This window comes from Monopterus albus, unplaced genomic scaffold, assembly GCF_001952655.1.
Source record: "Monopterus albus unplaced genomic scaffold, M_albus_1.0 scaffold32.1, whole genome shotgun sequence".
Lineage (NCBI taxonomy): Eukaryota > Metazoa > Chordata > Actinopteri > Synbranchiformes > Synbranchidae > Monopterus > Monopterus albus.
The window spans coordinates 174045-188563 of NW_018127912.1; the positions used below are offsets into that span (position 1 = coordinate 174045).

Consider the following 14519-nt stretch of genomic DNA (forward strand, 5'->3'; position numbering starts at 1 on the left):
GCGAGACTGCAGTGCTGTTAGTTTGAACAAAATGGCTGCGAGACCACTGTCAACGAGAGCTGACTGAACGCCTACCATGATCGTCCGCTCCGCTGCCCGGATCCACACAGAATGTATTTCCCCGGAGTCGTTTCTCACTCTGCATTCGCGGTGGCCAGTCCGTCGCTAGTCGACCAGCTGGCGACCTAAACAAAAACATTTCTTTTGCACTTTAAAACAAGTTGGCTGGCTGACTGCGGTTGGTTTGCTCTCATACGCGAGAACTCTGTCGGCGATTTTTAACGAAAGCTGCCTGATCTCTGTGGTTTGCAAAACCTCACACCGCTCGACGACTTTAACCGACCAGCTAACATCACCTTACACAATTTAGCTGCTTTTAAAAGTCAATTTACTCGTGTTTGTGTTTTTGTTGTCAATGGTGCTTCGTTCCCCTCCCCGCCCCCTTTATATCGTGACGTTTTAACAAACTGTTTTTTTGGCGAGTGTAATTTCACGGCATATTTTGTATTGTTTTTGCTCAAAGAATAAATAGCCGTACTTGCTGTGTGTATATCTGACTGAGTAGCCGTTGTTTACCTCGGTATCTTGTCACCAAGCTGCTCCAGCAGCACTCGGCTTATCTGCCAAGTCTGACTTTAATTGCGACTGAATCTCTTCATCTCTCTACGGGTAACTTAAGAAAAGACATCGGGAAATGCTTTTCTGCATTTTTTTTTTCTGCCATGCACCGACTCTTCAGTGAAAGCTGCCAAAGCTGTGGTTAAAGCAAGGTGAGTTCCCAATTATTATGAATATCATTTTACACATAGGATGAATTGATGAACGCCATTGCTGATCAGTGTTTGAAACTAAGAATTGAAGCTGCAGAAGAAGAAGAGTGGACAGAAGCTGTAATTCTGCAATAAATAAGCAAAATGAAGGTTCATTATCTTTCAGAACATTAACCCACATCTACGCATCCCAGTTAAACCCAGTACATCGCTGATGCTCCAGTAAGCAACCTCAAAACCTACACCACTAAAACGCCCATTAACAGTAGTCTCTGCTTCTTTATGCTATATATTCTCATTTTTCATTGTTTGTATACATCTCTAGATATAAGACTGGAGAATTGTACTGGTTTGAGACTCCTTTTCCCCTTAAGTACTAAAGCACCCAAATGGTTTTGAGGGTGTCCCCCTGTGAAACTGGTGGCTCAAAGGTGATCTCCCTCATCCTGCTGTGGATGTTCAGTGTGACGTTAATGGTTAAATTTAGCATGTGTTTGTTTGAGTGGGCTTGACGTGGAAATGTTGGGAACTTTTGTGTTATATCACAGCTTTTTAATGATTGGCTGGGCTGACTGGAACGCACCCTGTCTGTGCATGTGAGCGTGTAGTGTGATGGATCCATGAACTGACTGCAAGCAGTGCCTTGCTGTGTTCGGTGTGTCTGTGCTTATTAGATGATAATGGTGTACTAATGGGCTTTTTTTTGATGACACAGTGCTGTTTATAGGTAGACTGCTGACAGAGAAGAACCGCGTATACTTTGGTTGAATTATTATTTTTGTTTGTGCCTGCACATTGGAACTGCAGTGTTTTTCTTTTCAGTGTGACACAGGAACAGATTTATTTTTATTGTGATTGTCATTTCTGCTTGGTCTTTTGGTTCATTTTGTAGCTGTATCACATCATGTATCTTGCACACTATTGTGCATTCCACTACACTAATTCCAAGTACATTATTAAACATAGCTATCCTGTCTCTCTTCCCTCCATTCCTCCACCCCCTGGCTCTGTGCGAAAGCCGGGGATTCTGATTGAACTGTCGCCTTCCATTGCATCCCCCCATCCTGCATCCTGTCCCCCAGGCACTGGAGTATAGCTTTTAATATCTCCTCCGCATGTCTTAATTGAAGTACATAATTTCCCGTTCAATTTAAAAACCCCTTTTCCTTCCCCCTCTCTGACATCTCTGTCACCACTCTCTTATCTCTATCGTCACACACCATTGAGGTGATGAAATGAGAAATGTGCGTGAGCGGCAGCGGCGCACATTCATACATTTATTTGTATGTGCGTTATGTACACGTAAAGTCATTTGGCAGTTTATTGGGTACACCTAGCTAAAATTAATGCAGTCTACTGCAACAATCCGGCAGTAAATCCTCCTTGAAGGTGGTAATGTTCAGGTTTTGTTGAGACTGTTTCACAGAGGTGTCAATTCAACTGTTTGGTCATTTTAGAGGCTGTAGTTTGTGCTGCTGCTGAATTGCACTGCATTACACAGAGGAGCTTTTCTGTAATTTAGCCTAGCCTCACTGATATAAATGGACTGGACAAAATCACCTCTCAGCTGAGTGTATGTGTATGTGTATGCCTTCATGCCTGTTTGTCTGTGTCTTGAAATGTATGTTGCGTGTTTGTGTCTGAGCTGGCTAGTGACTATGCACATGAAATGTTTGTCGTTTTTGCCATGGGAATGTATGGTTATTTTATGTTAAGCTCAAAGCCCTGGCAGTTGGTCATCACCCTGCAGTTGGTAATCGGGTGGAGAGCTGCCTCCAGCTTTCCCTAGACACCTAGCTGATTCAGACACTCACACAGAGCCCTGTTCCCACCCAGGGTCAGGGGGCCTCCCCTCCATACACCGCTCCTTACAAAAGGATGATGAGCACACAGTGTGGGGGTGGCTGTGAAAAATGTTGCCGGGGCCCTTTGGTTTGTATGTAAAACCAGTGAATAGGGAGAAAATAAAGAGCTAACGCCTCCTGGTAAGAGGAGGAGGAGGGAGTCTGGTACTTTTCTTATAGTTAGGCTTACCCTTCCCAGACACAACAGCTTTAGCACCATAGCTACCACTATAGTCACAGCAATCAACACTAGGGGAAAGTAGGGGTGTGTATGGACTTTAGGTCACCAGCATGGCTTATTCCCAGGGCAAGACATCTTATGAAGATATCAGTTCTCTTTTGGAACCTTCAGCAAAGTCTACAGAGGTGTATAAAATGCTGGACTTTGTTATTTTGGCCTCTGTGGGAACACATACATGTTCTTCTGGGAGTCCATGGATAGTCTGTCAATCTGTGCCAACATCTGCAAATCAAGACACAGAAATTACACCCTAAATTGCACTAAATTATCTCATTCTTGAGGTATGTAATTGTTTTTTTTCCACTGCAGGACTCCAAATAAGAAATTTGGGCTCTTACTTGGGGCCAGACTTGGGGAAGTACATTACTGCTTTTGCCATTTTGGCACTATACTAGCAGTAAGCCCATAAACCATGTTGGCTCTTGATTCAGCTGGGCTGTAGGTGGCTAGTATCTACACATTGTTTTGATCAGTCTACTGTAGCAAACCCATGAAGACAAACCCCGACATTAACCCTATCTGCAGTCCCTGGTCACTGAGGGGGCAGGATCATTTGTTTCAAAGGAAATCTAAAGCTTGCTTTCCCTTGTCTGACACTTTACAGACAAAACACAAACATTAGCCCAAACCTCAGGTTACTATCATTAGCCTGATCCTCACTACTGATTCTACTGCTGGAATGGCCACTATTTGTCCTGTGTAACTGCATTTCCCCCCATACTTGAGGTTCTTCAGCTTTGATTTTTAATTTCTGTAAAGTGGTTAATCAAGTTGCCCCAGAGACTGCAATTTCAAACTGCCTAAACAGAAAGTTCTTTCTTTCCCTCATCAGGCATTTTGTGTTGACCCTGGTAAATCACTTAGTCGTGCTTTGGAAAAGTGGCTTGTGTTGTCTGGCGCTTTTCCTCGGCAGTGACCTTAGCCCAGACCTGACCGTGGTAGTTACTGAACCTGCAATTATGGGGCTTTTCAGACAACTGGCACAGTCCTGATAGATAACGTGCTTAACACCACCATAGGGTGCTGATCCAGTAGGGGGGGTATTGACAGTGGAATCAGCTGTATTCAGCGGGAGAGTGCCAAAAGCCATTACCTTCGTCCTCTGCTCTATGGATGACTATTTGGAGGGTGGGGGGGGATGATAAATACTTGCCAGGCAGTTGTTTGGTGTGGCCATTGTGCTAAATGAGCAGCGCATGTGTATGTGAAGCAGCAAAGGGGGGAGTATATGTTGACTGTGGTGTTGGCAGTAGTAACGATAGGAAGCCAGGAATAGTTGTAATCTTCCTAGCTGGATGGACGTGACCTTGAAAATAAACAGCATAAATCTGCCAAGTTCCCAGTATGACTTTGACATTGACAGGGTTTCTGTGTTGTCATTTTTTATACGTACATGTTTGTATGCATTAGATTGGTTGAGTCTGTTTTTATTTGTATTTTTGATATATATATATATATAAATATTTCTGTTGAAGTAATGTATGAAAAGAACATGTGTTACCACTTGGGTGACTGGATCTGTGCAGTGTGTTCAGTCTGGCTTTGTATGGTCTGAATCATGGTTCTCTGCAGGTCTTTGGTATGAGACAGAGGTCTCAGGTTGTAAGAGTGATCATCTTATCTTCTAGTACTCTCAGCCCTGATTCTAACACCTCCTTATTGCAAGTGAGTGCAAGCTGCATTTGCTTGTAGATGGTGAAGCATATCAGTGTTTTAAAGTATTGTTTCATTGCCATGTGAAAAGCAGCTGCTAAGTATTTGCTTGTAATCCTTGTATACGGAGATGAACATGAGTTGAACACAGGTTATGGGCTTTTGTGTCAAAGAGTTATAGGTGAGTTGTAACCATATAGTCCTATGGGTGTTGGGGGGCGTTTAGGGTTGTGTGTAACCCCTCCTCTTTATTCAACTTGTGTGCCAATGGAAGGGGCAGAGCCATGGGGCCCTACCAGGGATAAGCCAGGCCAGGATGGAAGCAGGGGGGGATGGGATGGGGGAAGTGAAGCTGAAACCAGCGAGCTGCTGCCTGCAGATCTTGGCAAGGGTCCAGGTTGATGTTCAGTGTGCTGAGGTATAGTGGGGACCTCCTTCCCTCCCTCTACTCCACATCAGCTAATTGTAGGAACGTGGAAGAAGGAGAGCGGCATCACATGGTAGCTGACAGAGAACATGGAGGACATCCAACCTTCAGCACTCTCTTTTTCCTGCTCCAAACCAATATTAGACAACCTTACTCATTTTGTAGCAGGACCTAGGCCCTACAGTACTTCCAGAGTCGGCAGCAGGAACTGTTTTATCTGATTTAATATTGAGTTGGGCGCAGTCAGTGAATTTACTTTTGTTGTGTATTTTTATTGTTAGAACGCATTACTGTATTAAGAACTGTTTGATTAAGCAGCACTGCTAGAAATCATTTCTTCTTGTGATGTTTGTGACCCACTTAAGAGTTTTGGCATTGCTTAATTTACATATATTAATAAAGGCACAGAGTATCTGTAGACTCTAAAGAATTGGGGCAAGGAAGCTGTTAGCCCAAAACATTAACTAGATGGTTATTTTTCTGCCTGACAAAATATCAAAACTTAATAAAATGGCACAATAACCGTCCTGGAATGAAAATTATAACAGCTTTGAGCCTGCCCTGCCACCATGGGCTAGTGACTTCACAGCATTTTCATGCAGCATCGCTGTGACAACCAGCCACACTGCGGGGGGACTCTCTGCAATGGAAAACAAAGCACCTGGTTCCAAAAACAAGTCGAGTCAACTCGATACCAGGCAGTGGAAAAGGGGCTCATGCTTACTAATGGTTTGGTACTGAAAAAGCTGTAGAAATTTGTAGCATTCTTGTTATTTCCACAACATCTGTAATGATATCAGCAGGATATAACAGACGTTATTGAACACATAGATTGCTGGATAACATGCTTGTTCTTTAGATCTTAATGAAACAAATAAAACTAGTCATTTTTTATTTTTTTTTTTTTTTACTCGAGAAAGTTTCTGCTTGATCTTGACTCAAAGTTGTACAATTGTGGGTATTTCTGCATGTTCACTGTCATCACTACAACCTTAGAGGGGCTGTCTCTTACATCTCTCTCTGCTTTTTCTTGTCTTGCTCTCTGTCCTCCTTACATCAGAACAGGCTTTGTTCACACAGCTAAGCAGAGCACTCATTCTCTCTCTCTCTCTCGTTCAGGGTCTATGTTATTGCTTTCACTGTTGACAGCCAGTGAAATGTTGACTGACATTTTATGTGTGCGAGTTTATGTACAGGCGGAGGCTGTGTCAAAGAAACCTTGAAGGTAGTCTAGCCCAGCTGATTAGCTCTTTTGTCTAAGCGTGCATCGCATTCATAGGTGTGTTGTCTGCTGGTTTTCACAGTTTTATGGTGCCATTGAAGGGAGGCTGTGCAGCATTTGAAGCAGCAGTTAAGGACCATTCTTATACTTTACTTACATCTTCCTCCTCCTGACATAGTGCACAAAAGATGGCAGTTGTACTCTGTTGTAAGTCTTGTTATTAAGCCTAATATACTGTAGGTTGAGTGTTGATTTAGAATCGTGATCACGCTGTTGAGCAAGGCTATGTTTAATTGTGTCCCAAAATACAGTTTGAACTGCTAAAAAACCAGCCAATCAGGAGCAAGATCCTTCTGTGGCCATAGCATAAAGTATAATTAAAGAATGCCAGTGTAAACTGAGAGGCAATCAGTTCCTCTGGTAAAAAGTTTTGAGGAACTCCCGCTTAAGGTCAATCATGAGAGGTCAGCCATTGTGTTAATGCTAACAGCATTTCATAATGATCCAGACCTTTAAACAGGGGTTCACCTCACTGCCTTTAAGCTGGCAAGCAGACATACACAGATTTTCAGGCATAATGCACAGGCACATTTTCTACAGTAATGAACACAAAGCAGTCACAAGCACAGACAAATGCGTACACCAACACACTCTGCTTGACAGCTTTTTCTTGAATTCAATAAGCTTCAGCTGTGGTGCTAGCAGGGAGCAGGCCTGCTTGATCTTGTGCATTGTGCTGTTTTCCTATTTAATGAGCTGCCACAGTATTAACGTTTCACATCGATTTGGCAGAAGCAGCAACCACGGCACTGAGAGGTAATTTTCTGGAGGCAAACCTCAAAGTTATTTATAGCACAGCTCTGACTCCCCCACTATCTGATTCTTTGACCATTTTTTCCCCTCCATCTTGCATCGCCTTTCATCGCCGCTCTCCACCCACCTGTTCGCCCTCGTGCAGTCTTTCGTCTGCAGATTGCGCCAACCCAAAATACTGTATGTCTGCCACAGTTCACTGAGTGAGTTCAGCATAATAGTATAAAGTGTGTTTTATATTTAACCCAAGCCACTCTTCACCTGCTGGAAGCAAAGCTGGTATGCTTCTAAACAATGCAGTCACTGAAACAGTGTGACTGAAGGATGATAAAGCACAGCAACTACAACCTTATTATTGCTTACCAACTGTGGAATTTACAGTCTTGATTTCCCTAAGCCATTCAGGCTGAGTAACCACAAATGCACCCCCATACACATTTGTGGAGAGCAGTTGATATGTTGCAGTGGCTGGAATAGAGCCGTTACTCCTCAGGTAAGGGCTGTCCTTGATAATGTTGCATGTAATAAGGCTCAGGAGAATGCTTGTATCTGCTCTGATGCCACAGGAACGGGTGAACGGTTGACTGGTAATAGTGATGAGGATCTGATTTACCACACTCTGTGGCCACAAGCTGACCATATTCATCTCTCTCTCTCGTCTGATTTACCACACTCTGTGGCCACAACCTGACCATATTCATCTCTCTCTCTCTCATGATTGGTGTTTTGTGTCTGTGGTTGGTCTGACAGACACTGAACATGTGAAGTTGTGTGTTTTCCTTACCTTTTTCAAATTCTGTCTTTGTGTCTCTCTTCCTTTTTCATGCTCCTAGTAGCACAGCTCTTTATACTGTCCATTTCATTCTCCTCTTCTGACACCCTTGGAGAGTTCCTCCTCTCCCCTCGGTTGTCTACCTGCATCTCTAGATACTAGCAGTGAAGGTGCAGTGATATTTCAGTGGCCTCTCCCTCTCCTACCCCTGTCTCTCCTCATCTGCCAGTCTCAGTAGTGCTTCATTCATTTTTTTCCTCCAACTCCTACATTTCTCCGGTGAGAATTGTTTCTCTTTCCCATTTCCAGCATTGTCTCTAGTTCTTTCTCTCTGTGTCCTGTCTGGTTCTCCAGTGGCTGTCGTCCTTAATTCGCATTGCCCTGCGTTTGCTTTCATCCTTTGCTGCCCCCCCTCCCCGTCCTCATCTCTCCTTCGCCTCCTTCCTGTTCCTTCTCCTCTGATTCCCTGGTGGAAAAAGACAGGCATCAGACAGACTGCCTCTGCTTCTGTACATCAAGCTTTCTTTTATGTGCCTGGGTTTGCTGTATGTGGCGAGTTTCAACCCTTTTCATTTCTGTGCAGTGTATTCCTGTAGTTATGCCTCACTTTTCTATAGCTTTGCCTTACAGTCCCAAGATATGGGACTGTTTTGTGCGGCGCAGGAGGAGACGAATCTGTCTTACCGTGCAATTTCTTCACGATTTCCCAGCGGCCCCAGTTTGCAGACATGTTTTTCTACCCAACTTTGTATTGTGAAGAAAAGCCACTAAGTCAGTGCAGGATCACTAGTTTGTCAGAATTTAAGCTAGAGGAAGGAGGGAAATGTTGGACCTTAGCATCAGGTCCACTTGAGATAGCTATTTGTAAAATTTGATATGTTAAGCTGAAAGAGAATGTGATGTAATTTTTTTTAATATACATATATATAAAATTAACATAATTGGAAATGCTGTGTAAACCTAGTCTAAGCCTGGAAGTGAGTGTCCTATTACAGCAGTTCTACTCAAACTAGTATGTGGGTATTTATTTCATGTAGAAATAAAGAGACATCTGAGATAATTCTTGACCAACAGACTGCAGGCATCTGTCAGCTTCACACACATTAACTCTGACAAAAAAAGACCAGCTGACTCTTGAATGTGTTGTTGGCTAACATGATACAACTTGTAAATAAAACATTTTGTGTTTACTGGTCCTGTGATGGACCAAGCTGCCAGGCAAAAAGAAACACAGGTTAAAAAAAAAAAAAAGGGGTTTATTTATCCAAAGAGGGAAAATGTTTCACAAAATATATGATAAAAGTCTGGGCCCATAAAAAAAGGTCAGCAAAACAGAACTAGACTAAAGCAGTATTTAAACAAAAGTAACTGAGCAAAAAACTCTGAAAAATCAAAACTGACCTAATGACTGAACACAGAAGGGGGAACATACTGGCTGATCAGGGCATTAACAAATACAACAATTGCCAAATAAACTATAAATATGACACAGTACAACTGTCTTTACCAGATTACATAAACTAACTCATAGTACACAAATTACCATGAAAATAATATAATCTAAAGAAACATACAAAAATCTCTGAACTACAAAGCCCCCCCATCTCTCACCTCTTGCTGTCAGAGCTCTTGGTATGGTCCTTGGTTTGAGCCTCTGCACTTAATCTGGCTTCACCCTCAAAACACATCTTTTGTCAAAGCAGGAAGCAGGAACTTGGGTAACTCAAAGATAAAAAGATAAATGAATATAACACATGGAGACAAACAATGTTAAAGTCCCCATGGTGTGTTCATTTCCAGCTATTTAACGGTTAATCTTGGGTACTTCTAGATAAGCTTTGTACCCATCACAACTCGAAATAGTCTATAATTATTTCAGAAGAATAAAACCAGAGAGCCTCTTCCTAAAAACAAGAGGATAGTTCATGAACGCGCACAACTCCTGTTGCTGGTGTTGTCGCAAGTGGACAGCACAATGAACCGCAAAGGCATTAACTAATTTGAATTTCTCCTCCATAGATAGGTAAACAATGGTATGTGTACCGATGAAAATAGATGTGCAACACTTTAAACAAAGTGGGTAATTGAGAAACCCTATATTTTAACTGGCATAATGCAGACATAGTAACTTCTCCAGCCTTACAGCTATTTTCTCTAACGTTACAGAAACAACGCATTAACAGACATGCAACATGTTTTTTAAAACTTACCGTTAAGTCCCACCGAGCAGTGGAAATGTCACTCCCTTACAAGTAACTCCAAGTCGGTAAATCCAACCCGTGTTCGCTACATCTTCACCCACACTACCACATACATTCCCACAGTAGTGAAATTGTTTTCATCAGGTAGCATCGCACTGACAGCAACATCAGTGATTGTTAGAATCCGCTCATTAACCAGCAACACATCACATGCGGCAGACACGCAGACTTCAAGCAGTCAAAACAGACGGGTACTGTGCTCTGGGGGAATCCAGCATTGATGAGCTGATCACCGTCGCTTAGGGCTTCGCTGGCCGGATGATTGTAGGCTAGACCCTATCAGGTAAAACAACGAGTCTATATACATGAACATTCCCCGACATGCAGTAACCTCAGGCCCTGTATTTTTCCTCCACATCCTCTGGTCCCAATGCAGGCAGCAGGAGGTAAAATATATCCATAAAACCGCATGCAGTCGAAAAATCTCGCTTTTACAATGGCACCAGTGGATGTCAGACAAGCTCACATGAATGTGCAACTGTCTGGAGATTATGACCATTCAAGGAAATCCTTAAACTATCACATAATACTTTATTTTGTTAGAAAAATGTCTTGCAGGCAAAAGTTTGTAAGACATGTATAAACTGAGTTTAGAAACACTAGAACATGCGTACACCTCATTTTTTTGAGTTTTAGGACATGTCTAAGATTGTACAATTCACCATTGTAACATTGTAGATGAGTCAGAAAACAAGGAAAACCATGCCATGGGATCTTTAACCAAATGTGTACACTCCATTTAGCAAACAATACTGTGTCCAAAAAGCTAACTTTGTTAAATAACTTCTCACCAAACTTTTGGTAAAACAGGAAATGAGCAGATTTTCACATTATATGTTTGATATTTTAATTTTGCAGTAGTTGTCAAGGTATTCACAGGTAAGCGCTCAGTGATTACAGTACTGATTCGTGGCACTGCTCACTGGTAGTTACTATTGTTCTAAAGCCCTTTAATGAGAGAGATTATTAAATGACCTTATATTGTCTATATCCTCAAAACACAACACATTTAGCTTAATTGCAGTGTTGTACTGCCATCATGGGCACATGCGATGCTGAGGAGGTGCTGGCGTCAGCAGTACTGAAGGAGAGCAACAGGGAGAGGCAGTTAAAGATATATGTGGGAGCAACAGAGGGTAGTAAGAAAGCTAAATTTAGCATCAACTATGTCAGCTCAAAAGACAACTGTGCAATCTCTGTTCACATAACTGTTCTTCTGCCATGCTGCTTTCAGTATTACACTTAAAGATGATAAAAATATTTACTTGTAAGCCTGCCAAAGTGTATTAACACAAGTGGATTTAAAATTAAATGTGTGGTGGTGGTTTTGTTTTTGTTTGTATCCTTTCCCCAGCCAATAATTTCCTGTTGTTCTTTGCTACAGAAGCAGTAGGAACAAGATAGGGTTGATCCACTATCATCTGTGGGGTAATGAGACTACCAGGATAATATGGTCAGCTGTGGTAGTGAGGTTCTATCAATAGGAACTTACCCATCATATTCTGTGCCCCTGCCCAGCTCACTTGCCGGGTTCCCTCCGCCAGTGCTTTTCATCCTGTTTTCTAGTTGTTGTCGTCATCTTATTGTGTTGTGTGCCATGCTAAAAACTTGAGTAAGGGTGGTATTTGTTTCCGAGGTGGAGGTTTATGGCAGTTGGGTGTTGTGTTATCATGTTAGCTGTTTGGAGAGAGATTTAATGGGCTCATCTGGAACTGAGTGACTGAGAAACACTGCATATACTACACTGTCTGCACACAATAATCTGTATGCACACAAACACACACATCCACACGCAATTTGTGCTTCTATTTATTACCTGAGGGCAGCCTTCCCCTGGCTGCTGAGATAGCACAATAACACATGCAGAGACTCCTCAGTATGAAAAATAGGACTGTGTGAGTGCGTGTATTGTGTGAATATAAGTGAGAGAGGATGAGAAAGAGAAAGCATTATCGAAGAACGGAGGGAGGAAGGGAAATCCAGACAGGAGAAAAAAAAAGTAATGTAGGGATATCTCCTCCCATTTTAGCCTGCAGCCATGGCCACTAGGCTGGCTGTCCTCTGTCTAGATTCTTTGAGACAAAGATTCTGATATAATAGCAGTAAGCTGGCCTTTTCTTTATTGCTGCATAATGCTGCTCCTGTGTTCTTTCAACGGCATTCCAGTATTTAGAGGCGTGATGTTTAACAAGATGAGAGAGACACATCGGAAATACAAAGCATACTGGTAACATTGTTGCTTTCAGATCAGCAATGGTGGATGAGGAAAGTGGGAATGTGCTTTTGCTCACCCTGCACATTTATGACATAATTGGGCCTTGAAGTTTTGTGCGCAGTGTACAACATGTTAACATTTAACATTAAAATTTAAATTCCCGGGTGGTGTGGTGCAGAAGCAATACTTCATCAAAGCTTCACACAACTCTGCTCTCAGTCCCTCGAGCCATCTCTGCCCTTTTACACAGAGGCCGAGGTGGAACGGCTGCACCAATTTTACTACCTCTCATGGAAGAATAAAGGGGGGTCAGCACTGACCTCCCCATGTCAGCTTGGTACAGAATGGCATGGCTGAAATTGCTGCAATAATCCCGCCCTGAATGGGCACTGTAACAGAGGCTTCTCTCTCCGCCCATCTCTGTGTCTGTCTAACCCTTGTTTACTCTCTCTTTCTGCCTCTCTTCTCAGCTATAGATAAATTACCCCACCATCAGACAGGCTGTGTAAGGCCTCTTCTGTCTTTTTGACAGACAGCTCCCTCCTCTGCCAGTGGGCAGCACAGTGGGTGGTAGACCTTTGGTTAATCTTCTGGTATGAGTCATTCACAGAAATTCGAGTTTTGGAATTCATCAAAGCACCGTGTAGACACATTCTGTAGTCTGTATTTAGTTTGTCAGTGACAGTATACATTAGTAAACAACTGAACTTCAACTACTGATTATTTCATTATCAATTAATAATTTATTAATTTAGTCTTAGTTGTCAGGAATTGTGAAAATGTCCTTTATATTTTTCAGAGCCCAAGGTGATATCTTAAATTGCTTACTTTGTCTGATCAGTGGTATGTAATCCAAAGATATTTGCACAATAATATAAAACAGAAAAAAGCAAGAGATTCTCACTAACCGCTAGAGATGGTAAATGGTTATTTAAAATAAATAAACAGGATAATCAGTTATGAGAATTTATATTTATTGTTTTCCTGTGGAAAAGGACTCTCCAAGACAAACTTCTTGGTCAGCAGTATCACACACACATTAGAAACCAAGAATACAGTACATGCAATCCAAAGAATTTGTCCAAAGTAGAACTGACTCCAACAAATAAATGAAGGGTTTGGAGTTCTGTAATATTTACTGGTGTACAGTTCCATTCATGTGTGGCTTCAATAGAAAAGCTTCATTAACTGAAAGCGCATTTTTGCAGTGTGATGGTGGTGATTATTTTTATGTGTTATCAAACTGTTTCAACATATTGCGTGAGCAATGGGGCAGTGTTTAAGAGAAAGTCAAGTCATCCCAGTTCACAATGATGAAGCACAATGCCTCATTATACGTGTGTGTGTGTGTGTGTGTGTGTGTGTGTGTGCCTGTAAACATATATGCTTTGCAGGATAGCTAGCAAATAGAAATAGGCTATTATTTTAGAGTTGCATTGAGATGATTGCTTTTATTTGCACATTTTAGAGAATGTATCATTGATTTGATAGTGCTGTGTTACAGATTAGTGTCCCTTGCACTTAGTGAATACTAAAGAGAGACACACTTAATCCTTATGACCCAACTCCTGCCCCTAATAGTTTCCAGGAGCTGTCACTAAAGCTGAGCCAAAGGAAATAGAGGTTGAAATGAAGCTTAGTTTGCCTGGCCCTTGGGCTAGCTATCTAGCTAGTTTGACTTAACGCCCACTCAAACATATCTCTGTAAAAAGGCCTTGTCTTATTCTCTGTCTGTTGGCCTTTACGTTGTCGTTCTTTCACTCCTGTTAATCCTTTGCCTTTTTATTGTCTTGCCATTTCCTGCTGTCTTTACAATTACTGTTCACCCTCTTTCTTTCCCTGTTATTATCTCTCCCTCTCTAAATCATGTGCCTTTTTTTTCCTTTTCCCATGTTCTTATTTTGCATTCCCCCATATCCCCCTTTATGTCTTCTCCTTTGAGTTTTGACCACTATGGAGGGTGTTCCTCAGAATTGCTTGCCAAGGTTTTTGTTTGAAATGAGGATTGTCAATGGAAAGGTTTTTCTGGGCACCGAGTGCGCTTTGGCTCAGACTCATGGATCAAAAGAAAGGGGCTGATTGTTGCTATGCTCTATATGTATGTATATATGTGTATATGTTTGCAAACACAACTGCATTTTTGTGCGGAGTGTGCCTACCTCAACGTGAAAGTGTCTGAATGCCATAGACGTGTAAACTGCGTGATGCACATTGGCCTACATTGCTTTAGTAATGAAAAGTCTAGGACACTTAAGTATTTGAGCTAAGCCTTAGTCTCTTTCCTTCATGTTTCACTTATTA

At 42.0% G+C, this 14519-nt stretch overlaps 1 protein-coding gene across 3 annotated transcripts in view; it reads left to right on the forward strand.

Moving 5' to 3' along the window:
* The first annotated feature begins 691 nt into the window (after positions 1–691).
* The window catches only part of tnrc6c2 (trinucleotide repeat containing adaptor 6C2), a 50849-nt gene continuing 37021 nt past the window's right edge, over positions 692–14519 (forward strand). For all 3 annotated transcript variants that reach the window (XM_020597087.1, XM_020597088.1, XM_020597089.1), the window contains exon 1: positions 692–775. The gene's annotated coding sequence lies outside the window, so the exon portion shown is untranslated. The remainder of the gene's footprint in view (positions 776–14519) is intronic.